A 24,610-nucleotide genomic window follows, 5' to 3' on the forward strand; every position below is an offset into this window, starting at 1 on the left:
ATATCTTCTGGAGCGGTAGAAGGATCCCACCATCTTTCCAGCGACCTTGGCAACAGACTTGATGTACGTGTTCCATTTCAGATCAGGAGTAAAGGTCAAACCCAGAAGCTTGTCAAAACACGGGGCCTCACCCAGACGAGAGCCATCCATCACAATTGATGCCAGATGGGTATCAGAGTGTTGATGATGTAAGGATAGGAGTTTGGTTTTAGATGCATTAAAGGTAACCAGCCACGTCTTCCCCCACTGAACCACGCGCTTGAGATCAGAGAAGAGAGAATCAGAGAGAACTTTGTCATTTACAGCCTTTGATGTGTTGCCGTAGATGGTCGTGTCATCAGCATAGATGTCAACGAATGATTTAAGTATGTGTTTAGGGAGGTCATTGATGTAGATCAGGAAGAGAGTTGGGCCCAGGATTGACCCCTGAGGGACTCCAGCATTAATACTGCAGGCCTCTGATTTTGTCCATCGACCACTACTCTTATAAGCCTATCAGAGAGAAATGATTTAATAATTGAGAAAACATTTCCAGTTATACCGTAGCTGGAAATCTTGTGAAGTAGACCCTTATGCCATACCTTGTCGAAGGCTTTTGATATGTCAAGAGCAATTGCCCTAGAAAGGAAGCCTTTGTTAAGAGATTCACTAATCCTGTGGGATATAACCATCAGCACATCTGCGGTAGATCTTGCAGAATGGAAACCATATTGCGTGTCACTAAGAAGGTTATTTCTGCTGAGGTGGTTGACTATTTCTCTATTTAATATGGATTCCAGCAACTTACTCATAACACACAGGAGACTTATTGGTCTGTACTGAGAGGGAGATGACTTATCACCTGAATTCTTAAATACAGGGCAAACTGATGAGGTCTTCCAGGGAGTCGAAAAGCACTTCTCCTTAAGGCAGCGCTTAAGCAGTTTCGTAAGTATGGGAGCAAGTTCTGGTTGAAGCTTTTTTAACACTATAATTGGGATGCAGTCAGGGCCAGTTGCTTTACTGGAATCAAGGTTCTTGAATGAACAACGTGTTAAATAAATGAATTGGTCTATGCCTACAATTAACCATTCGGTCAGATCTGATACTATAGAGGACACTTTTTTTTTAAACATGGAGTGCAGAGGTAAATCAGATATGAATGTACGGAAGCTATCCCAGTCAGCCTTAGAGTATCGGTATGGCCTGGATTGATTTTCTCTTTCTCTCTCTCTCTCTATACAACAATTGACTTTCCTCTCACCAGTTAACAGCGAGAAACACATGCCAAACTGGATTGACTTTCTCACTCTCTCTCTGCAACAATAGACTTTCCTTCTCATCAGTTAACTCAGCTAAGTCTCTCTCTCTCTCTCTCTCTCTATCTCTATCTATCTATCTAGCACCGGCAAAAAGAAAGCCTGCACTTGTCATTTTTTCAAAAACTACAAATTTAAGTTAAATTTAATGTAACTGTTTAAGCAACCTATGCCTCATTTGATTCGCCTTTTATTCTTTCCTATTTGTTGGGAGTCCTTTTCTGGATGTAACCAGCATGAATCCTCTATCACAGTCCCATTATATATTAATGACACACCAGTAGCGAGAGAGCTTGCATCGACCCTGATGTCAAGAGCTTTGCCTTTGATGCACCATTTGACTTGCGCCAGAACTTCTTTGTGGAGTCCTTGATCATGGTGTTGAGAGGGGCGTCATTTACTTTGTTGTCCCACTCTCTAGTAACGTCAGATGCTCTCCTTTTGATAAATGCTGTAGCAACATGAAGCCAACCACCCATGGGAAGGTGTCCAACCAACTTGCCACAAAGTGAAAATATATTTCGTCGCGTGACAACATGAGGAATGTCTGGGATCTTGTTCCCTCTTCTCCAACACAGAGCATTATCCTCTCCCCAGACCTGCAGACAAAACCCTGGCGCACCATCTTGCAGTTTCTCTAGGTTTTGCTGAGAAGTCCTGAGATGCTCCTTCACATTTGCTGCAGACACAACACTTTCATCCACATATACATCGTCAATATAAGTGGATGTTGGCTGCTGTATATGCTTGTCCCTCGTCAGGATAGCATCAACAATGGTTTGCATGATGGATGGTGCCACACTGAGTCTAAACCTCATGCGGGTCAGGCAATACCTCTGTCCTTTGATCATTACTGTTTGGTATGGCCACAGTGATTTGTGCACGCTTACTTGAAGGTATGCGTTAAGAAGGTCCAACACTGATACATTTGATCCCACCTGCCGCTATTCTCTCAATTTTTAGTGCATATGTCTGCACGGGCCGTAAATGGGTCTACATGCTTATTCAACTCCCGATAGTTAAGCACTGGCCTCACCTTTTGTTGGTTCTGCTGAATGACCACCATTAGTGGGATCAGTCCCATTGGGGGCCCCAATTCCTTCTCTGGGTAGAGAACCAGTCGTCCATTATTAATCCAGGCCTATATCTTGGTATCATAGTCTCCACGGGCTTTCGTGGGGATGTTATACTCTGACGTTCTATTGTATAATTTTTGTGGTGGCTGATCACCAGACCACTTCATGGTCCAGGTTTTGGTGCGTTGGTCGAATTCCACATGAAAGTCCATCCCCAGAAGGAGGTCAAACTCCAATGGTTTGCTGTCCACTACCAGTACGTCAGTCTTCAGAGGATTCCTGTTGGCTAATGTTAATGTTATGTTGCCAACACCATGGCTTAACAGACACTTCTGTCCTGCCATCAGAATTGTGGTATTCTTCCGTACTTTGGGTGGACATAACGACCCACTTACAACTGATGATGAGCAGCCAGAATCCACCAACGCTATCTGATCTAGCCCATCGATCTTTACCTTTATCATGGGGAGCACCTTCTCTAGTTTATGTGGGGAGAGAGTGGTGCTGGCCTTTCACCCCTTGCTTCTTGCATCAATAACAGTATATCTCCGGAAGCACCCTGCCTTCTTTGCCCCCGAGCTGCTGGCAGTCTCTAGCAAAGTGACTGGGACCTCCACACTTGTGGCTCTGCACTGTAACTGCGTCCTGCAGGTCAGAGGTTGAAGGTTGGTCCACAGGTACATGAGGAAAAATTCTGCATCTCCTGATTGCTACAGCGATAGGTTCCTCCATTTCTGCTTTCTCTGTCATAAGAGCCCAGGCACTCGCAAGAATCTGCTCCAGGGTCATCCGTTCCATTCTGAAAGATCCCTGCAACTGTTGCCTAACAGAGCTGGGGAGTCCTGACACGAAAGTGCAACTGAGCCATCGATCAGACGAGTTTTCTTCTATTAACCATGCAAGATCCTGCAAGTCACCCAGGTATTCATCGACTGTTTCCCTAGGGTGCAAATGACAGGAGACAAACTTGTCATATGCCACAAAAGGGTCCGGTGCCAAAGCCACAGGAAGGGCTTGTTTTACTTGCTCCAAATCTTCCCTTTGGTCATGGATTAATCTCTGGTATACAGACAGCGAGTCACCTCTTAGGCTGAGTGGTAAAACATGCTCAACATTGTCAACCCCACACATTTCACACACCAGTTTCACCTGTTCCAACCATTCGGACACTGTGTGATCAGTTGAGATGCCATGAAATTCAGGAATAAGATGGTTATTAAATGCTTTGCCTACCATTTGTAAGCCGAAATAGCTTGAAATCTGCTGGGTCCTTCAACCTCACTTTCTTTCTCACTTTGAGCCGGAACTTTCTTTAGGAAGGGACTTTCCTCACCTCGCACCATTTTCTCTGCTTGAGCAAAAGCACAGTCGCCTATTCATCCGAGTTCGGTCTTTTATTCTTCTGAAATCTTGGGAATTCACATGATTAGTCTCTCGCCATTTTTCCCATAAAACCAACCACGCGTACCGCTTCTTCTTCTTCCTCTTCTAGCTCATGTGTATTGACAGCAAACAGAACAGACTTTCTGTCTTTTGAAGGCGAGTGCATTAGAAGAACTACTCTTGTGGAACTAATGGGTGTGTTGATGTTAATCCTGCAAATTCCCCGGTAATAATAATAATAATAAATCAGAGATGGTAATAGGTGATAGTAATAGTTAGGATGGTGATAAGAATCAGAAGAAGAATCAAGTGTAAAATGGAGTCAAACAATCAAGCAAAGATGACTGAGTCGAATTGGTAAATTAAATACAAAATTTATTTTTTATAAAAGATTGTAAATGAAAAGAGAAGACAAAGGTTTCTTCTTGGTCGAAAGACTCTTTCTGTGACTGAGATAATTCAATGTTTTTCCATGTAATGAAAAAGTCAGTTCCTCAACTGAGGTATAAAAAGATCTACATGTGATGAAGTATAAAAGTCCTGCGACTGAATTAATTGAATGTTTTTTTTGTATTGAAATAATCAAAAAAAGTCCTTCGACTGAATTAATTGAATATTCTAAAGGGGACAAGTAAGAGTTCTTGGTTAGAAATAACCAGTCTTTTTACGAAGAATTAAAAGTCTATCGCTTACTTAGCGGAGAGATAGAAAAAGGTAAAAATGAAAAGTCCATTAGGGTTGCAAGTCCGTATCCACGTGGAGGAGTTAATTGTCGTGGCGTGCACATGTTTAATGTCGAAACGCGGACAGGTCGATGTTGATGTTTACGCCATGGTGCTCAAAGGTCGACCTCGTGTGGGCGAAAAATGCCCTTTTTATACTTGTCTGACCGGCTCCAGGGAGGCATTCAGAAAAACATTTTTTAAATTTGTTTTCCTTGTAATCCGAGTGGATGAAAAGAATAACTTTCTTATGACGGAAGATGCTTTAAATGACGTCTGCATGAATAACTGAAATTTCGTTTAAGAACCACCGAATTTGTGTGGGTGGGCAAAGGAAAATGTATGCATAGCTTAAACGATGTTTATACATCCACGCGCGTGCAACTGAGTTTTACTATTGAGGCAGCGCGCCATTTTATTTTGGAGGATTCGACGCACATGCGTTGGGGCTACGACACTACTAATATATATATATATATATATGTATAAGGAATGAAAATTACTAATATATATATATATATATATATTTGTAAGAATAGTCCTAGCAAATTTGTCAGAATTTTATCTTGCTTCCAGATAAATTTGACGCTAAAGTAACTAACCTGAAAAAAAATGACAGCATTAACAAAAGAGGGGGGGGTAAAGAATATAAAGGTCTTGCTTTGAAACGAAGAAGAGATTTTATTCACAATAAAATTAGTTGCAAATTTTTCCCTTTGCGGGCATTAAATTTATGAAACACCAAGGTAATATATAATGAAAAAAATAACATTGGTTCTTATAATGAAGATGTCGTATCCATGAACAAATACAATAAGATTCAAAATAGTATCTCCTAATAACACTCTCATATGAAATAAATTTTAGGAGTGTACTCACAAATTGAAAGCCAGTCAGGCACGTGCCTTTTTCTTTTTTTTTTTTCGTTTAAAGTCCTTTTAGAATTTTCTCTACCTCCATGTTTGTGTGCAAACCATAGACACGCAGATGGATTTCAGAAGTATGGCCGCGTCGCATGTCCAGGGTTTTCTTTGCCGGGTTTTCTTTTTTGTAAGAGGTTCCAAAATTCCTTGTCACGTAAAATAAGGTCTTTTCTTAAAATAATTGCACTCCTTCTAAAATACGTGCAAAACCGTAGTCACGTAGATAGTTTTCAGAAATATGCCTTGTCGCATATCCGGGTATTCTTACTGGGTTTTCTTCTTTGAAGGAGGCTTGTCAAAATTCCATTCTCAGCGCCAGGCAATGAAACGAACGTCCAATCTCCCCGTCGGCGGAATTTCAAAAGAGACCGAAATCTGCGCTGAGCTCATGACATAATCACAGAGCTAGCATTTCCCTTTTCTCCAAATTAAAGGGAGTTTCGTACAAACCCAAAATGTACGAAACTAAAAATCAAAAAAGATACGGAATACAAAAAAAAAAAATCGAATACAAGAACCAGATAAAAAATAATAAATGTAAACAAGGGGAGAGGATGCACCAGCACCATTATTGGTACAAAAAAAATTCCAACGTATTTTCTACTAGATCGTTTGCTTACTTTTTTAGAATTCTTACTAATATCGACATGACACACAAGTACGTAATTGTGTTTTTACCTAAAATGCATTTTTGTAATCCCATTCTACTGTATAAGCACCGAACATTGTTTCATATTTTAATAAAGCACAGACGAAAGAACAATGCCTGAAACGTTCGAACATACATTCAGATCCAATTCTCGACTGGAAAAAATATTACCCGATTCTTAAAACTGATAATTGTTCACTAGTAAGATTTTTTTTAATCTATCCCGACAAGAAAACCGTTTCCTCACACTTTAACAAATAAACAGACATTTTTACACAAGGAACGGAATAATGATTAACACCGTTTCAGTATGACCTTGGCTTGTTCTGTTATCTGTCATTTTTCTTTGGTTGATGATTAATTTCATATTTAAGTTGTGTTTTTCAGTTCTTTTCAATCCTTATATGTAATATTTTCTTAATTGGACTCACAAAACAGAAACTCTCAATTTACTAAAGAAATGCCAAAACTCAATCAAATTTAAAGCTATTAAAACTGCTGTTTCTGGATCTTTTAAAAAAAAAATTTCGTAAGCAAGGTAAGGGTTTTCCCTGCTATTTGCGATTAACACCTTAAAAATAACTACCAAATTTTATCACTTTTTCTTTTTTAGCAGCGACAAAGCAAAATGATTCAGTTAGTAATTTGTTGTCTTATTATTTGAAGATTTGTTGTTTTTTTTTTTTTATATATATTAATCTGTTTTAGGATTTTTAAAATTTCAATAGCCACCTTCACAAATTCCACTGGATTCGTAGTATAAAACACAATTTCTTTAGCAATATTATACATGTGGCCCGTATTTTGATATTTAATTTTTAATAGTTTTAATGGTAGGAGAGAAACAATTTACTTGGTGACGGCTTCCAGTTTTTGAAATCGAAAACTGAAAAGGGGTCTCTTGAAGTTTAAGGAAACTACAATATGGAGAAGAAAATTCCTATTACACCGGTAGTAAGAATGTCACTTGATTGGATAGTAAAATTGGCGTCCTTTTAGGTGCTAGTGCAGAGAGTGGATCCGCGCTATTTTTTTTTAAATCGTATTTCCAAGTTTAATTAAAGTTTTATGATATGTTTTTTAATTCAATTGTAAGGGTGAAGTGAAGTATAGAATAGATACAAAACACCCTCCCCTCCCCATGTTAAGAATGGCTTTTTAAATAATAACGTTATTTACGTCCAGATCACTCTGCAGTGCACTGCACTAATACCCATTTGATAAATAAAATGAAATATTGAAATTGCAATATTGGAAAACAATATTTTTTTTATTTTATAAATGTAGGAATTAAATTTTTTTTTAGCAGTTTAGATCTTTTTTATTGAATCAATGAATCACTTCCGCGTAATTTTATAAATAAAATGACAAACAAAGATAATTAGAAATAATGATAATGAAACGCCGTTTCATTGAAACGGTATTGAAATTGACAATAGGAGAAAACAGATTTTTTTTTTTACAAACAAATAAAGATAATTGGAAATGATAATGAAACGATATTGAAATTGACAATAGGAGAAAACAGATTTTTTTTTTTTACAAACAAATAAAGATAATTGGAAATGATAATGAAACGATATTGAAATTGACAATCGTAGAAAACATTTTTACAAACAAATAAAGATAATTAGAAATATTAATGAAACGATATTGAAACCGACAATAGTAAACATTTTTTTTTTTTTTACAAATTCCATTTTACGTCATACATTGCCTGCGGCGTTAATACCTGATCAGCACTTTGTTGTCGACTTCTTGAATTTTTGATTTTTGGGGGAGATCTAATTTTTTTTTTAAATTTTAAAATAAAGTAAAATGCTTCACTATAAATAGGCAATCGAATTGTGTTCCATTTACAATAATTATTTTTATTATTTTTTCTATACTAATATTTTAATTAAATACTTAGTAATTAAATTCTTTTATAATAATTACAGGGTGAAAGTGCACTGGGGGGGGGGGAACCATCCGAACATTTACCTTTAAAAAGTTGAGTTTTTTTTTTATATTCAACTCTTTACAGGTGTATTCGGGTCTGCTGCAAACAAATATCACAGTTTATTTTGTCGCCGACACAAATTATTTACACAAGTAACATATTCATTAACCCGTGGTTACTAGAATAGTTAGTTATGTCTGGCCGCCATTTTTTCCAAAAAATTTATGTATGACGGTGAAGTGGGTACGCATGCGCAGAAATTTGCAGTTATTGTACCTATTTACAATGCCTCCCCACGGGACAGAGTTAGACACCAGGGTCGTTTTTTAACGTGGAGAAAAGGTACAAAAATAAAAATTGTCTCAGTCGTGAAGGATTTCTCCTCCACTGAAAGAGAACGAGAAATGGAAGTGCAGCATCTGAAGAACAGATACTACACTTTGATCTTGGCCAAAAATTTGCAGTTATTGTAGCAGACAGAATAGACACCCCCAACCTCCCCATGTTAAAAACGCTGTCGAAATAGACACCCCCAACCTCTCCATATTAAGAACGGTGGTCGGAATAGACACCCCAACCTCCCCATGTTAAGAACGGCAAATTCCCCCCCCCCCAAAAAAAAGAAAAGTTTTCTTTTTCGCTTGTTTAGAAAAAAAAAAAAAAATACCATAACACTTTTTCCATGTTAAAAACAAACAAAAAAAAAATGGCGGCCATTGCACAAAAGCTATTATAGAAAGATTTTTACGGTGTTACTATTGTACGTTATTCTTGTCAGCGAGAATTTAAACTGTGAAATTTGTTTGCAGCAGACCCGAATACACCTGTAAACATTTGAATATAAAAAAAAAAATCTTAAGGGTAAATTTGCGGGTGGTCCCCCAGTAGGTGTGTCAGAAATTTCGTGAAAATAGTGAATAATTCCACCCCATCTTTTCAAGCTTATAACTCCTCGAAAAATGTAATTCAAGCCCTAATTTTTTTTCAATTAAAGGAGCAAGGACCAAGGTTTTATTAAAAAGAAAAACAAAAAAAAAAAACGTGTTTTTTTTTTAAAAAAGGTTTTAAACTTCGGACTTTACAGGTAAATTTCTAAAAAACAGTTCTTTTTTTTTTGTTTTAAATTTGAATATATTATTTATTGACCTTTTCTCTTCAATTTGTGATATATAAGACTTTGGTACATAAATTAATTATTTACACCATTTTGACGTCAGCTAAATAAACGGAAATGATCGATTCATTAGTTTCATTTTTTTTCACTTAATGGCAACTAACAATATATTATTTTATGTTAAAAACATTAAAATAGGCACGACCAAAACAAAAGGAGTATTTTTTGACGAAGTCTCTCTTTAAAAATCTACCAAAAATCAAGTAATTATCCAATCAGTACAAAATTTTCATCAATTATTAAGTGAAGAACGAATTTTATAATGGTGTATGTTTTTTTCATAATCGATAGTTATATATATTGATTGAGATTGTCAGACTGACTTCCTCATCTTGGTTGTTATTGTCACAACGTTTCGGCCGTTTTGCCCTCCGGCCTTCGTCAGGTGAACGGTTTGTTAGGAGTCTCGAACCCAACCCTTTATTATTATTACGGGGGTACCGTGTTCGGACTCCAGCTAGGCTTTGGGACATAGTTGCTGATTCTCTGTTTGTCCTAGTGACATATGGCCGAGTGGTCCTAGACGTTGTATCAAAGTTTACAGTTACCCAAAGGTGCTGAGTTCAATCCTGAACAAAGGCAGTGAAAAAGTAACATTGAAAAACAGAGAATCAGCAACTATGTCCCAAAGCCTAGCTGGAGTCCGAACACGGTACCCCCGTAATAATAATAAAGGGTTGGGTTCGAGACTCCTAACAAACCGTTCACCTGACGAAGGCCGGAGGGCAAAACAGCCGAAACGTTGTGACAATAACAACCAAGATGAGGAAGTCAGTCCGACAATCTCAATCAATGAAAACAACTCATCTCAAAAATACAGACAATTACTAGTTATATATATATTATTTTGCCTATATCCACCCCTCTTATTTATTTGTGGGTACAAATATGCTTAAAAAAATGGTCGAAACTGAGCAAAATGTATTGTATTGTGGGGAGGGTGAGAATTGTAGAAAAAAAAACAACTTCGCGCGTATCAGATTTTAAGGTTGAAAATCTGAATTTTGAATGTGCTTTATTTGTCATTTTGTTTTGAAGTGTGAAATTCGTTGAATATGTTAATAATAATTATTATCTCTCAGATTAACAAAAACAAAAAAAATTATATATTTTCATTATTTTCGTGAAAAACATTACTTTTAAATATTTGTAAAATAAATTTTCTTTTAGTGAGCCCAATACTGCTAATATACCATTAAAAAGGAAATGCTTGAAGAATCAATACCAAAAAATGACGGAGCATCTACCATTAAAATACTTGTAAAACAGGCAAAGGAATGCAACATTTCATTGGTGGGAGAGAGGCTGAAGCGTAACTGACAGTTCAAGACCTATCAGATTGGCAATTTTCTTCTAAAGCCTGTCCAGGAGTGAGGGATTAGTAGGAGATGCACTAGCCCAAATATGACAACAATACTCCATACATGGGCAAATGGTGGCCTTGTAGAGGTACTAGATACTTTCAGGTGTAAGTAAATTTCTAGCATGGTAGAGAGAGTCCACCTTCCTCACAGCAGCCGGGCAATGCCTTCAATGTATCTGTTCCAGCTCATGTTCCCTGTGAACGTTAAGCTGAGGAGTTTGAATGAAGTACTTTCAGGTAATGTATCATTAGCTATTGGTGGTTGAGAAGGTTTCTTGCAATTATTAAAGGAAAGAAGCTTAGTTTTGGCAGCATTGAATGTTACCATCCATTTTTGTTCCCATTCCACTGCAGACTGGAGGTCTTCCTCTAGGGTTTCCGCCATTGCCTTAGATATGTGTTCATCCATTTTCCCCTCATGCCTTCGATAGAGAATGGTGTCATCCACAAATATACCCATCGCAAAGACAATTTTATGAGGGAGGTAATTTATGAATATCAGGAATAATAAAGGTCCAAGGATTGACCCCTGAGATACACCCACATTTATATCATATTGTTTTGATGTACGTCCGTCGAGGACAACCTACATTCTTCTCTTACTTAAAAAAGATTTAATTATGTTAAATATTTGTCCAGTAAGCCATCAGGGATCTCATCAGAGATTCCTCATGGGAAAATATCTTTTCTCTTCCCACTGAACAGTGCGCAAAGGAGACCACTGAATGGTTCAAAACAGCAATTGAAGCACAGGTTCCCATGCGGAAATTCTATAGCAAACCCAACTCTCTCCAATGGTTTACTTCTACTTGTGCAGTTGCCATTGCTCAAAGGCAGCATGCATACCACAGATTTAACCGACATAAGTCCAATACAACCAGACAAAAATTTATAGAAGCTAGAAGTAATTGTAAGAAAGAAATAACGACAGCTAAGAGAGAAGATACCGAAACCACGAGAAAACGCATTGAAGCACAGAAACTAGGAAGCCGTGTATTTTGGAAAATCTATAAGTGTAGTAAATAATGGGCAATCAACAATTCCCCCACTATCCAACAATCAAGAGGTTGTTTGCATGGCAAGCAACAAGGCTAACATGCTTGCCAGTCGGTTTGCCTCAAAAACAGCCTATCATGCCTTGACAGAGTACAAAATAGACTTCGTGGTTTAGTGGGGGATGCCCTTTTCTCTACCCTGCAACCCCTCTCCCACAGAAGAGACATTGCGAGCCTATCCTTGTTTTATCGTTATTTTCATGGCAGGTGCTCGTCTGAACTCCAATCCCTGGTCCCCCCTCGCCAATCTTTCACGAAAAACACCCGTCTAGCTGAATCCACTGAAAAATTTCCCCCACTCTATATCTGTGCCTAAATCAAAACGCGGATTCCATGAACAAAGCTTCTTTCTTAGAACTGCATGCCTGTGGAACTCTGTTCCGTCTGCCTGCTTCCCTCCGGACTACAACTTGGATGTCTTCAAGTCCAATGTTAACAAATTCCTAATGAACTGCCCCCTTAAGTAAACACTTCATCAAATCTCCACACTAACGTAATGTACTTGCAATAACCCTTATCCCTGAGTGGCTTCCGGGCCTTGATAAGTGGTGATCACTGTGTAAAAAAAAAAAAAAAAAAACTGCCACACTAGATGATCTGAAAATTACCCCTTTTCAGGTGCAAGATATCATAAAAAACCTAAACACCTTAAAAGCATATGGACCCGATCTCATCCCGGCTGTGCTATTAAAAAAATGGTGGGACTGCCTGACCTCTTCAATCGTGCCTGTTCTTTCCCAGCGCTTTGGATGATTGCCTGTCAGGTTCTGTAAGTAGACATTATCCCTGACACGAAGAGGAAGCAATGATCGAGTGTGTTTGGTCCATTTCTCATGCTCTTGCATGTGTTGCTTTGCGAGAGCCTTTTCCCTGTTGAGAAGGGTCTCTGTCTGTGTTGGATGCGGGCAGTAGCGCCCTATGGGGATAGGAATAGGGTCTCGATTAGGTCTTTCGAAGACTATGAGAGCCGGGGATGTCGTGATAATACATACTTTGGAAGCATTGATAAACAGACTCGAAGGTGGTGTAAAATGCGTTCTTTATTGTCTAGTAGTAAACGTTGCACTGAGAAACAATGGCGGACGAGATTCATACGTCACGGGCCAAGGGGCATAACTCTAGGCGACTAATAGTCTATTAGCCTATATTATGACATCCCTTCCCTTCCATATATATGTATATAGTCCAAGGGCGATATTGAGCCTTTATCTGATTAAGGGATAACATAGTCTCTAATATATTATTTAGCTTGTCTCCATTGTTCTAGGGTAATGGTATTGTCTCTTTTTTTTAGGATAATGTAACCTATAAGTTCAGTTTCTGAGGAGCATTCACTCGTCTCTGAGATCTTCTTAATTCGGGGGTGAGTTTCTCAGTTCGGGTGTGAGGCGTGCTGCTGGAGTGTTGTTCGGTGGTCGGCTGTTCGATTTGTTTAGGGGGGGGACCTTCCTTCTGGGTGGGATCCGGTGGAGAGTCGCTGGGGCGAGGTTGGTCGGATCTATTTGCGGTTGTTGATCTCCTCCCAGCTGGTCTGAGGAACTGCCTGTTCCTTCTATAGGTGTTACCGTTCTCAGATTCAACTATGTAGGATCTGGGTGTCACGCTGGAGCGCTGAATTTTTCCAGGCTCCCATATCTTTGCTTTTTCCTGCTGGACATAGACATTCTGTCCTGCATGTAGGTGGGAGTGGTGTCTGTTATGTTTCCTGTCATAGCAGACCTTAGAATGATCTTTCTGTTTCTGTATGGCTGTCCTAGTCTGCTCATCGCCAAGTTGTTGCTTGGATACTAGGGGTGTCCGTATTTTTCGTCCATTGAGTAACTCTGCCGGGGACTTAATGTCTGATGACAGTGGCGTGGCTCTGTAAGCCATCATTGCTAGGTAGCTGTCTTGACCAGTTTCCCCTGCCTTCGTCAAAATTTTCTTGCATGTTCCCACCATTCTTTCGGCGAATCCGTTAGACTTGGGGTAATGTGGGGACGATGTCCTGTGTTGGAAGCTGTACGTCCTGGCGAAATCCTTGAAATCTTTACTTGTAAATTGTGGACCATTGTCCGAGTACAAGATTTCCGGCACTCCTTGTTCCTCAAATATCGTCTTAATACTTCTAATAACGGATATTGATGAGGCGGACGGAAGGCGTCGTACGAAGGGGTTTCGGCTGTACTGATCTGCCACAAGCAGATATTCTTTCCCTGCCAATGTGAACAAGTCTGTGCTGACGTACTGCCAGGGGTACGTAGGGGTTTCGTGCTGGAGTATTGATTCGGGCGGGATACTGGCTTGGTATTTCTGGCATGTGTGGCACTCTCGGACTATATCTTCTATGTCCTTATTTAACCCTATCCAGTACACCGCTGAACGCGCTCGTAACCTCGTTCTCTCTACTCCTTGGTGTGAAGCATGCAGCTCTTCCAGTATGCCTCTTTGCAACGAGGCTGGGATAATGATTCTCTGGCTCTTGAGTAGAATTCCATCCTGGACCCCAATCTCATCTCTGAAATTCCAGAATGGCAGAATTCCTGGGCAGTCAGCCCGGTTGGAAGGCCAGCCGGTCAATACCATGCTTACAAGTTGCTTTAGGAGTGGATCCTGGGATGTTTCCACTCTTATATCTTCAACTCTCGTCGGTGCAAAGTTGAGGTATGAGATCATGCTATGGACGTTGAGATCGATCCCTTCAATGTGCCCACTGGGTCTGGGTGCTACTCGTGACAAGCAGTCTGCAATTGGAACTGTTTTTCCTGGGGTATATTTTACAGTAAAATCATATCCCTCGACCTTCAATAACATTCTAGCCAGTCTTGGGGGTGCTTGTGCTAGATTTTTCAATGCTATCGACTCCAATGGCTTGTGATCCGTATGAATTGTCGTTTTGTGGCCCCAAACGTAACTGTGAAATTTCTCCAGGCCAAAGACGATAGCCAACATCTCCCTCTCTATGTTTGAGTAGCGTGTTTCTGGTCCGGAAAGTGCCTTGCTCGCGAATGCTACTGGTCTGTCGTTTTGTAGCAGAGCCGCGCCTATACCCATTGAAGACGCATCTACCTGTAGCACTATTGGTTCTTTAGGGTCGAAGTATCGGAGTGTCGTATGATTTCCGATCTCTTTTTTGATTTCTTCGAATGCCTGTTGCTCCTGTGAAGACCATGTGAAGTCATTCTTCTTCGATGTTAACTCACGTAGGGGTTTTGTCAGTGTCGCGAGTCGTGGAGAGAATTTGTTCAAGTAGTTCACCAGGCCTAGGAAGCTGGTGAGCTGCTTTGCATCCTCGGGGGGTTGCATCTGTGTGATCACCTATTTTCCGGGAATCTGGCTTGACACCGTCTCTTGAGATTATGTGGCCGTAGAAAGGGATTTCGGAGGTTTTCACCACAAATTTCTCTGAATTAAACCTGCAGTTTCTTTCCCTTGCTCTAAACATTAGCTGCCTCAGTGCCTTGTCATGGTCACTGCCGTCTTCCTCGAATCCGTACACTACTATGTCGTCGCATATGGATAGGACATTTTCGAGGTCTCCGAAGTTTTCCTGCATGGCTCTTTGGAACTCATCTTGGGCAGATTTGACTCCCATGGGGTACCTGTTGTACATGTATCTGCCATGTGGGGTAATGAATGTTGTGAGACGTCTCGACTTTTCGTCCAGTTTCAAATGCCAGTAGCCGGACTTGATATCGACTTTTGTGAACCATCTAGCGTTGTCTAGTTCCGCAGTGATGTCTTCGAATGTCGGAGTCGCATAATGTGGTCTGTGCACTGCTTTATTTAAGTCTCGGGGGTCGAGGCATAGCCTGACCGATCCGTTCCTTTTAGTGGTACAGACGAATGAGTTTACCCAGGGCGTTGGGTTCTTTACAGGGGAAATTATTCCCTGGGCCTCTAAGGAGTCCAACTCCAATTTCAACTTTCCTTTTAGGGATATTGGGACTCGACGTGGTGGGTGGACAACTGGTGGTACTTCGGGGTTTAAATGGATGGTGTGTTCACCTGGCAGACAACCAATGGAGTCGAATACGTCTGGAAATTCCTCAATGATTTTCCTCCTTTCTCCAAGGTTTCCCATCGTACATGGTTCCTGCACGGGGACCGGTTTCATGTCGTGCGGGGGAGTAGGCCGGGATGCTTTGTCCGTCACATGAGTTGTGTCCGTTTTTATAGCCAAGTTAAGGGTGACTAGCCCTAATTCTCTTGATGTTTGGAGTCCTATTAGTATAGGGTCTCTTGATTTCACCACGTGAAAGGTCGCTTTAACGAACTTGTCGCGGGATCTGACCCCTAAACGACAGGTCCCTTCTTGGTCTATCGTTGAGCCTCCAAACGCAATTAGCCTTATAGCTGATTTTTCCAGTGGTACTCCTTTCAGTTCCTTGAATACCTGTTTAGGTAACAGGTTGCTCATTGCACCTGTGTCGATTTTCGCGTCAACCTCTATTTGGGCTTTGCTGTTGCCTATCTTCAGTTTTGTGAAAGCTTCTGTGGTCGCTAACGGTAATTCCTTTACTGTGTGAAAGTACAGCTCCTCTGTGGAACTGTCGTCGTTGCTACCCATATGTGCTGCTGCCATGTGGATTTTATTCTTATTATATTTCCTCTGTGGCTGGAATGACTGTCTGCGTGTGTGCCCCTCGTCTCCCATTTTAGAGTGGCAAACTTTAGCAAAGTGCCCCTTTTTATTGCATTTTAGGCAGTATTTGCCTTTAGCTGGTCATTTATATTGATGGTGTTTTGTGCCACAATTACCACATGTGGTAGGTCCACTGGGCTGTCTGGCTCTAACTGCGAGTGTAGAGCTGTCTTCTACTGCTGTTGTACGTAATGCTTCCATTTGTTTACACGTGGCTTCTTCTGTCTCGACGATTCCGAGTGCTTTCTCGATCGTGAGATCGCTTCCTTCTCTTATTAGGGACTTTTGTGCAGACTGTAAATAAATACCGAATATGAATAGGTCCAACACAATGGTCTCTTCCACCGTCCGACCGTATTTACACTGTTTGGCTGTCTGACGCAGCCGACTTAGAAATGCGTGTGCCGATTCATCCGCGTTTTGTTTACATTTTAGTAGGTTGTGTCTAGCTACACGAAAGTTCGATCGCGGATTCGCATATTCCTTAAAAAATTGGATATATTTATCCAATGTCCTTTCTTCTCCCTGTCGAAAGGGAAAAGTGTCACTTATTTCCTGGCCCTCGATACCAGACCATATTAGCAAGTAATTTAACTTTGTGTCTGAATCTACGTCTTTCATTGGGCCGTCGAAATATAAATGAACTTGCCTGATAAATCGGTCCATTGATTTGGCCAAATTTGAAGTGTTCCAATCGATTGTTGGAGGTGGTAGTTGCGAATATGTATTCATCGTCGATTGCGAGAAAAATACCGACACCACGTGCGTTTTTGTATTAATTTTTTTTTAGATCCCGAAAATGTTCGTTGTTTTTTTTTTTTTTTTTTTAGAGTAATATTGTTACTATTCCTTTGATTCTTTAGAGGATCCCACTTCAGACACCATGTCGTGATAATACATACTCTGGAAGCATTGATAAACAGACTCGAAGGTGGTGTAAAATGCGTTCTTTATTGTCTAGTAGTAAACGTTGCACTGAGAAACAATGGCGGACGAGATTCATACGTCACGGGCCAAGGGGCATAACTCTAGGCGACTAATAGTCTATTAGCCTATATTATGACAGGGGATGCCATAGTCCCTGGGTCAATTGAGTTCCGATAGATGAGCATGGCATGCTGGAACTTGTCTATGTCAATGAACCCACTTGCAGATGTTTTGTCCATTAGCATGCGTTTGACAGTCTTTACACCTATCTCAGCTCTGCAGTTAGCGTGAGGGTTGGTGACAGGTGAGGTGGTGGTGCACATCCTACAATCAAAGGTATCCCTGCATCTTCCCAGCTGTGAACTGAGGCCCTCCATCTGAAGTTAACTTTTCAGGCACTCCAAAAGTCACCTCCCTGAGGCATCTGACAAGGCTGTCTGCACCATTTTCTGCTCTAAACACCATCGGCCAATTAGAGTGCCTGTCAACGACTACCATGTAATCATGGTTGTTATATGTAAAATAGTCGCAGCCGATACTCAGGGTGAACCAAGTCAGATGGTGGCTGCATGGCATTCGACTTAGCAGCCTTGTGGCAGCTAGCACACTGATCTCGGATGCTCTGGATGTCAGTGCTGATGTTTGGCCAGTAGACAGAATCAGCTACCCGGGTGCACATGGTACTGACTCCCTGGTGGGCTGCATGTAAAGCCTCCAGAATCTGCATGCGCAGTGCCACAGGAACGATGACACGGTTGCCTGTTAATACTACACCGTTTACATTGTACAGGCTGCTAGAGATGCAATGGTAATGGCTAAAATAAGATTCAAATTCTTATGTAGCCTTTAATCCATATGTATGCTCATATAGTAATTATCACATTTTATTTTTATAACAATAATAGTGGCAGTTGTAGTAGTAGTAGTAACACCAACAATAAGGAGGAAAAGAAGACATATACACTTTCTTTTTCTCTCTTTAAAGTTAAAAAAATCTTTCTAGATTGAGGTAAATGTTTTTATGGTGTGCTTGGTAAGTTAATAAAAAGAAAAAGAGTTCTTAACAGCAAAAGAAAAATATGTATCCTCATGGTAGCCCGTTTCATAACGAAATGAATAGTTGTAAAACCTTAAAATAATTTATTAAAATAGAAAATACATTGTGAAAATTTGAAATATAGAAAATACAAATATAATTATTAAATAAACTTTAAAAAATTTATAAAATATAATTTCCAGAAATCATTATTTTAAATAATATAACAATGAAAAATTTGAAGTACAGGAAATAACATAAATAGCTGCAAAAATAATTAAAAATTCATCTTCAGAGCTCATTACCTGAAATAAAATGCAATGGAAAATTTTGAAATATTGAATATAACATAACTGCACAAATAACCACCAAACAGTTAAAAAAAATATGTCTACAATAAATTTATAATGTAGGAGAACGCACAGTGCCGAAAAGTCATATTTCTACGCTATATTTAGTTACTCTTGTTCTTAGGAATCAAATGCAGTGATCAATGATGAAATAATTAAGAAAATAGAAAATACATCTTGTAAAATCATGTTTTAACGAGATATGAATGCAAAATTTGAAATACAGAAAATAATGTAAATACTTGCGAAAATAATTACCTGCATATAATTAAGAAAACAAAAAATACTACCTGAGTAATCATTATTTGAAATAAAGAAAATAACACAAATAGCAAAAATAAAGAAGGAACATGTTATATAATAAAAATACATCCTGAGAAATAATTATTTGAAGTATGATACTAATGAAAATTTTCCAATATAGAAAATAGGCTACTAAAAATAAAATAGAAAATGCATCCTGAGAATTCATTATTTAAAACAGAATACAAATAAAAATGTTAAATAGTTGTGAAATTAATGACTTACAAATAATAAAATAGAAATACCCCTGTAGAAATCATCATTTTAAAATATATGAATGAAAATTTTGAAAATAGAAAATAACATAAATAATCGCTAAATTTATAATTACAAATGATTAATAAAATAGAATATGCATGCTCAGAAATTATTATCTGAAATAATATAAGATTTCTGAAGGACAGAAAGTAACATAAATAGTTGCAAAAGTGTAGCAAAGTCACAGAGATGTATGTAGCAGCTGCAGCAGCTCACATATGTAAATAATCGAACCATGACACATGTTGAGAAAAAAGGAAATTTTAGGAAAAAAGGGTAAAATGTAAAGGTCGCACAAACTATCCACTAAGATATTTTATTTGGAATCATGTTTTTTAGTTTAAATGTTTTAGTTTTTTTTAAAGTACTATGAATAAATGCCAATATATATATATATATATATATATATATATATATATATATATATTGTCCTAATCTTTGAATTAAAAAATTATCCTTTATTCAATCTCACTTTAACATTAAATGGTCGATTGTTTTTTATTCTCAACCTCAATATTTATACTTTTTATTCACTATGATGAAAGTGAAGAAGAAAGTCTAAATATAATTCGTTTTAGAATATGCTCTAATCAGCACTTTGCTATGTGTTAAACACAAATATCTAATGTGTCTACCATGACGTTGTAGTATGAATTTAATCTAGAGTATGTGAGTTCAAACCTATAAAACTAAAAATAATAAACTCAGTGTTTACGTCTGCAGGCAAATATAATCTGATTTTTTATATTTACAGATGTTCCTGCTTAGAACAATATGTTCCAACAGATATACGGATCATCAACTTCAATGGAAGGAATCTTATTTAGTTGTTGCCTGTAGATCTACTCTTTTTAATTACTAGAAATTATATCCGAATAATTCACCTTTTAGATTATTATAGTATTTGTATTGGATTCTACTTCTTTTAGAAGCTAGACTATCAGTTTTTAGAGCATAAACTTGTTTATTATTCAACTATAGAAAATAATGAAACATGAGAACACATTGAAGAAAAGACATGTTTTTGTGTTATATGTAGATATTTTATAATCTTAATAGAGGATCATATTTCTCTGTGAATTTATACAGGCAATTTGTTGGGCATGAATTTATATATTATTCAATTTTAGAAAATAATTTACAACAATGTATTTTGAAAGTTATGTATTTTTGTATAGTTTATCAGCAATATATGAATACCAAAGTAAATTAATTCATATTTAAGACAAGTACATTTATATTGTATGGCCAATAGATTAAATAATACAATCTTAATCAGCTTTTGTTTTAAAAATAAATATAAATATTATATAAAACGAGAGAAAATCGACAAACTTTTGTATGGTCATTTTTCCTTATAATATTGGTATAAGTTTAAAATAGTGCCTTTGCATCATTTCTATTTGATCCTGTAAAGTAAAAGATGTAATTTAATGTCTACCTATTAAAAAAGTTGTGAAAACACATAAGGAAAGATAGAATGTGCCTATGAAAAATATGATTCATAATATTTTAACATGAAATATCAATGGATAAGAGCACTGAGGAAGCAAGTTCAACAAAACAGAAAAATTCCACAAAAGCAATTCAATATTCTTGTGAGATATGTATATTTTCTTCTCCCCAAAAATCTATCCTTGACAAACACATGAAATCACACATAAAGAAATCAATGTTACTTAAATATCTGACAACTCACACTAAAGAAAAACCATATACTTGTGAACAATGCTTATATTCCTGTTCTGGGGAATCTCACTTAATGAAACATGTAAGAACTCATACTGGGGAAAAGCCATATTCTTGCGAAATATGTGGATATTCTTGTTCTCAGAAATCAAGTTTAGTTAAACATATGAGAACTCACAGTGGGGAAAAGCCATATTGCTGTCAAGTCTGTGGATATTCGTCTTTTGAGAAAGGAAACTTAGTGAGACATATGAGAACTCATACGGGAGAAAAGCCATATTCTTGTGAAGTATGTGAATATTCTTGTTCTGATAGATCAAGTTTTGTTCTACATATGAGAACTCACAGTGGAGAAAAGCCATATTCTTGTGAAGTCTGTGGATATTCCTCCTTTCGGAAAGCAAATTTACAAATACATATGATAACTCACACTGGGGAAAAGTCATATTCATGTGAAGTATGTGATTATTCTTGTTCTCGGAAAGCAACCTTAGTGAGGCACATGAGTACTCACAGTGGGGAAAAACCATATTCTTGTGAAATATGTGGGTATTCTTTTACAAGGAAATCATACTTAGTTGAACATATGAGAACTCACACTGGTGAAAAGCCATATTCTTGTGAACAATGCTTATATTCCAGTTCTCAGAAATCAAATTTAGCAAAACATATAAGAACTCACACTGAGGAAAAGCCATATTCTTGTAAATTATGTAAATATTCTTGTTCAAATAATTCAAATTTAGTGAAACATATGAATACTCACACTGGATAACACTATAAAAGAGCAGGAAAGTTCTTGAAGGAGCTTACCCAGGAATATATAGGCAGGGATGCTTCACTTCAATGTCTCAAGAGTGGGAAACTTCCATTTGATGAGGACAGATTCATAGCCATGTAGATTGTAGCCAGTCAACATCAGGGCTTACTCACAAATGAATTAAAAAAAATGGCTAGCCCACAAGCAAATGGCCAGTGCTAGTGTTACCACTCAATGATTGAGAGCCATAGCCACCTAATATCGGGATGCCTAATCTTATTGGCAGATGGTCTTTACACTGTTATATAGTGGTCTATATAAATGATTGATTATATACAGTATGTTGTATCCAAGTCTCTTCTACCAACAAAAGGAGGTTGGCTTTGCCAATCTAAAAGCATGTGGCTGGTAAATTAAAGATGTAATAACAGAGCATGTTGAACTTTTAAGCTTTGAAAAAACAAAAAAAGGACAATTGAAATTTGTTGCTGTATGTATAATGTATTAACATTATGTGGAAATTTTGTGTTCCCAGTTGGATAAAACTTGTTTTTTGGGTTTTTTTTGTGGGTGGGTGGGGGATCTCAGTTAAGGACTCGGAAATGTTCCATTGTTATTTGTAATGCATGTAAAATGTTTTTTTGGATATCCAACATGTATTTTTGATGTATGTTGTTATGTTTTCTTAGAGGCGCTCGTTGTAAATCAAATTAAGAAAAAAACAGTATTAGACAGTAAATTAAATAGGTAAACTGATGGTCAATATAAGTTTAGAATTTAATAGGGATAACAAGGACATGTTCATGTAGGCGTAAACTATTTGTTTTAATAGTGGTTCATGAGGTTCAAGATAATGAGTCAAAATAAAATTATTTTTCTTTTTTTTTTTTTCTGTTCCATGAGTAGGGATTAACTTAAAGCAAAATATAAAAATCCATATTTTATCAGTTGTGGTTACCAACTTTGAGAGACATATAGGAATATTCCCCCAACATAGTGTAAAACCCTTGGACATGGTGCAAAAAGGAAATATAAATAGAAAAACTTAATCCTTGATAATAGCTACACAAGATAACATGACTAGAACCAACCACATCAAAGCAAAGATCAACAAGTCACAAGTAAACAGCAAATGCACATTCTGTGGACAAAGAGACAAATCAATAAACCACAATAAGAACAGATACGATCAAGTGGGGTAAGCAGTACATTTGGTCAGGAAGGATATTCTGGATCCAATTGGATATAACTTTGATCCATTTTTATTTACTTTTTTATATGCCTTGCTTGGTTAAAATATCATGGGTGAAAACCTGCAATTATTTTTGGCTCACAAATTCTAAATCTAGGTGTCGAGACAATTATGATGGTTAAAACCCAGTCGTACTGACAGGTAGTGTCAAGAATGACCCCCAAGTTGACCCTGGTGCTGTTTCATGAGAATCGTGGAATCTCACAGTAAAAGGTGGATGCATCTGTTGGTTGGGATGGACCAGTAGTTGAGAGTCACAGATGTGGTGGAACCCTCTGGTTTATATGATGAGGGGGATTTCGCCCCTAATCCAAGCACTTACACAAGTATAAGAGACACGACTCTGGCAAAAATCGACAGAACAAAAAAGAATAACAATAATGCAAAATTTGTAATGTGAAGATTGCATTCTGTAGCATGTTCCAGTAATAGCATACTATTTTCATTTGTTGTATTGTGATAAGTGTAACACACCTTATCTGACCCAAGGTGTGCATTGAAGTCTCTACACTCAATAACATGGTGTTTAGGTGTCTCATTAACCGTACTCGATAAAGTTTCATAGTGTGCTCCTGCGTCATCACTTCCTTCAGTGCATAGTTAACAATTATTGTAGTCATGGGGTTACCACTAAAGGTAACGACTAAAATTCTTTTGTTAACAGGTCTTATTTCTGCTAGTGCCCGTTTTGCACTTTTACTCACAAGGACGCCTATTCCCCCACAAGCTGCTCCGTTTGAGCTTCTCCAGACACTAGCTGTGATAAGAGCGCAGTTCTCTAGTTCTTGTATGCGAATGGGTTCATCTTCATCGTGCATAATTTTGTGGTCAACAATACCAAGTATATCAAGTTTGCATTTGCTGAAGTTGTTTGGTAGTTCATATTGCTTTCCTTTGGTTCTAATTGTTCTTGCATTTAATGTTGCTACTCGCCTGTAGGTTTTGCAACTTAATAGTTTTTCTTCCTTGTTGTTACTCTCCAGTACTCCACTTCAAGTCGAGTTCAACACTGGTGAATTAAAATTAGTCAGATTCTAACCGTATCTTTAACCAACATGCATCCACTATCACATATTCCAATCGAGAGAATTTTTAAAGATTCTGACTGTCCCTTTAAACGCAATTGTTTGAATCTCTCTTAATATTTGCTAGATAGTTAAAAAAAAATTTTTTTAATTTTCTCATCAGTTTGTTTCAGATGAGGATGGAGCATTCTACTGGATGCCAAAAATTCACCCACTATCATATATTCCAACCGAGAGACCTTTTCAAGATTCTGACCGTCCCTATAACTGCACTTGTTTAAATCACTTGGTTCACTAGGTGTATCAGAATTTGGGGGGGGGTATTTTTGACACCCCTAACACGAAACTGTGAATAAAATATAAAAAACTCGTAATTTCCCTTTTAAAAGTGGGTTGTTTATTTTCTTTACGGAATATATTTCCAAAATAAACTATTAAAGTTGTGTAAAAAATAATAGAATTTTTTTTTTTGAAAGTGCCGGCGCGCCTTCATGCAGCCATTTTTTTACATAATGAAATCAATTGAATTTTATTAGTTAATTTTTTTTTCAATTTTTAAACTTTAAAAATCTATAAAAAAATTTTCTATTGGTTTAATTTTTACGATATTTTCAGGGTCAATGTGAAATTTTATGCTCTTTCTAATAAACCGAATATAATATTTTAGACAAACGTTTTTTTTAAAATTCACCCCCCATTTTGAAATGTCTATTAAAATTTTAATAATTAATTTATGTACCAAAGTTTTATATATCACAAATTGAAGATAAAAGATCAATAAATAATATATTGTAAATTAAA

General features: G+C 37.6%; 1 long non-coding RNA gene across 1 annotated transcript; it reads left to right on the forward strand.

Moving 5' to 3' along the window:
- The first annotated feature begins 6,360 nt into the window (after positions 1 to 6,360).
- LOC145291576 (uncharacterized) lies at positions 6,361 to 20,411 on the forward strand. Its single transcript, XR_013869462.1, has 2 exons — positions 6,361 to 6,589; positions 19,838 to 20,411. It is a non-coding gene; the product is annotated as an uncharacterized LOC145291576 (long non-coding RNA).
- Positions 20,412 to 24,610: the final 4,199 nt, after the last annotated feature.

The sequence above is a fragment of the Euprymna scolopes genome, chromosome 12 (genome assembly GCF_053919585.1).
Source record: "Euprymna scolopes isolate OS-2025 chromosome 12, ASM5391958v1, whole genome shotgun sequence".
NCBI lineage: Eukaryota > Metazoa > Mollusca > Cephalopoda > Sepiida > Sepiolidae > Euprymna > Euprymna scolopes.